We start from the raw sequence: 2628 nt of genomic DNA, 5'->3' as shown, positions 1-2628 counted from the left end.
TCTGCCTCTTGTCTGCCCTGCTTTATGCTATCTTCACCTTATAATGCTTGTTTTGAAAAAATATATATATTTCAATAATTTCAGGTGCTGGATAATTACATATAGGAAAAAAATCTCTCCACAAGTGTTTTCTTGGATCAAAGTGCTTATCGTCATGTATGAAGGATCCCATATTTTGGGCATCAAAATTTGTCTCTACTTCCTGTTTCCCCAGGGGCTGAGAAGGGAGCATGTGGCTGAGGAATCAGACATCTCTGCCAGACTTCATCCTTGAAGGGCTCTTTGATGACTCCCTAACCCACCTTTTTCTTTTCTTCCTGACCATGCTGGTCTTCCTTGTTGCACTGAGTGGCAACACCCTCACAATCCTCCTCATCTGTGTGGATCATGGACTTCACACCCCCATGTACTTCCTGCTCAACCAGCTCTTCCTCATGGACCTAATGCACGTCTGCACAACTATCCCCAAGATGGCTACCAACTACCTGTCTGGCAGCAAGTCCATCTCCTTCCTGGGATGTGCCACCCAGCACTTCCTCTATTTGTCTCTGGGTGGTGCTGAGTGTCTTCTGCTAGCTCTCATGTCCTTTGACAGGTATGTTGCCATCTGTCATCCTCTGCATTACACTGTGCTCATGAGCAGGAAGGTGGCACTGATGATGGTCCTCATCTCATGGTTGGGGGCATCTCTGAACTCCCTAATTCACACAGTCATCTTGATGCACTTTACTTTCTGTGGAACTCGGAAAATACACCACTTCTACTGTGAGTATCCAGCTGTTGTAAAGTTGGTGTGTTTTGACGTCACTGTCTATGAGACCACAGCATACATAAGAACCATAGTGCTTCTCTCCTCCCCATCATCCTGGTTTCTACATACTATGGCTTTATCCTGCACAGTGTCATTGAGATGCGATTAGCTGGGAGTAAGAGAAATGCCTTTGCCACTTGTAGCTCCTACCTCACTGTGGTCTCTCTCTGGTTTGGTGCCTGCATCTTCTCATACATGAGAACCAGGTCCCAGCGCACTCCACGCAAGACAAATTTGGTTCTGTGTTCTATAGCATCATTACTCCCACTCTGAATCCTCTGATTTATACTCCTCAGAATAAAGGTGTAGCTAAGACTCTGAGGAGAATGTTGAGGAGAGATTTTATTTCCCAATGACTATACCTGTGTTTGTCTCAAATGTAGATGTTATTCTGAGTAAATCTCTCAGAATTTTCAGGAGTCCAAATACCTGATGTTCTCTGACTACTCCAAGAATAAAGTGGTTTATGACTTACTTCACTATTTTAACTTAGTCACAGGAAATCAAGCAGCATTGCATATGTGTCTACAATCATTCAGAGTATTAGAGAAATATCTTTACAAACCCATTTAAAAAGACATATAATGGTCAGAGACAATGTAAAAATATTAAGATAAATATGTAAGGACCTTTTCTGTTATTATTTATTGCCAAGACTTATGTAAATTATGCCACCAGAGGGTACTTATGGAGTGTAAAATTAGAATGTGTTGCTTAATATCAGAATCATGGGAAGTAAAGGCTGTTTTGAATGAAAGGGTAGATGATACAAAATTTATACTCATAGACCTTAATAGTTCATTGAATCAGTGTTTATGAATTTATAAGGGAAGGAATAAAGAGGTAAGGGTATGGAGAGGGTTGGAGAGAGTCCCAAGAGAACCAGAGAGGCTAAGTCTTCACGTTTGGCAATGAGGTGGTAACCTCCTTTTCATTACACAACACAGAGTACTGTGTAGAGACACTTACCAAGCCCAGAGAAGGTCCAGCATCACTAGTAACTCAAGAGCAGCATCAATCTATCTTAAATTCATTTTTTTATTCACTGAGCAAATCAAGATGTCTTTTGTTCTGACATACATGTTTCTTTAAGAACAAAGCATAAATATTTAGGGAGATTCAGATTCTACTTTACAGGCTTTTCTCTTGACACAATCTTTAGAACATTGGTTTTTCTGGCTGAAGTAATGATTCCCTGCTGAATTTCAGAGAAATCTGAAAACATTAATCTAGCATACTTAAAAGTAGTAAATGAAGCACCCAAACCAGAAGGAATTAGAAAAGGTAAATTTCAGATAATAATGCTGTATAAACATATGAAAACTACTTTTAAACTTGTATGTCTAGGATTTCTTCCATTTATTTTATAAGCTTTGTCAAGATTGGATAGTGAAAGCATATATACATCTGTCCATTCAACAAAATATTTCATGCATGAAAGAACTACCATTCACTACCATGCATGGGATAAATCATGTTGACTTGTGTTTTTTTAATTTAAATTTAATCAAGAGAGTTGGAGATGAGGCTCAGTGGATGAGCACTTGCGTAGCAATGGTGAGGCCCTGAGTTCCCTGGTACCACAAGAAGAAAAAAAAATAAGTAAAATGGATGAATTTGAAAAATTTAAACCAGAGTCAAACTCTCTGTAAAGCTAAATAAAATGAACTTCATGGATGTTTGTTCAGGTTCTTTCATGCATGGATTACACAGGAAACCCTGAGTAGGTTTTATAATTTGAAGTATATGAGTAGAACTTCCCTTCTAAAAGAGTCTAGTTATGCCTCTTGATTGAACCCATGCAGTTTAAAGATGGA

General features: G+C 39.0%; 1 pseudogene; it reads left to right on the top strand.

The window, feature by feature from the left end:
* The first annotated feature begins 230 nt into the window (after positions 1-230).
* Positions 231-1167, top strand: LOC144367057 (olfactory receptor 2AE1-like; annotated as a pseudogene).
* Positions 1168-2628: the final 1461 nt, after the last annotated feature.

Source organism: Ictidomys tridecemlineatus, chromosome 10 (assembly GCF_052094955.1).
Source record: "Ictidomys tridecemlineatus isolate mIctTri1 chromosome 10, mIctTri1.hap1, whole genome shotgun sequence".
NCBI classification, from domain to species: Eukaryota; Metazoa; Chordata; class Mammalia; order Rodentia; family Sciuridae; genus Ictidomys; species Ictidomys tridecemlineatus.
The sequence above is the reverse complement of the archived record's forward strand: the minus strand, read 5'-3'. Positions and strand labels throughout refer to the sequence as shown.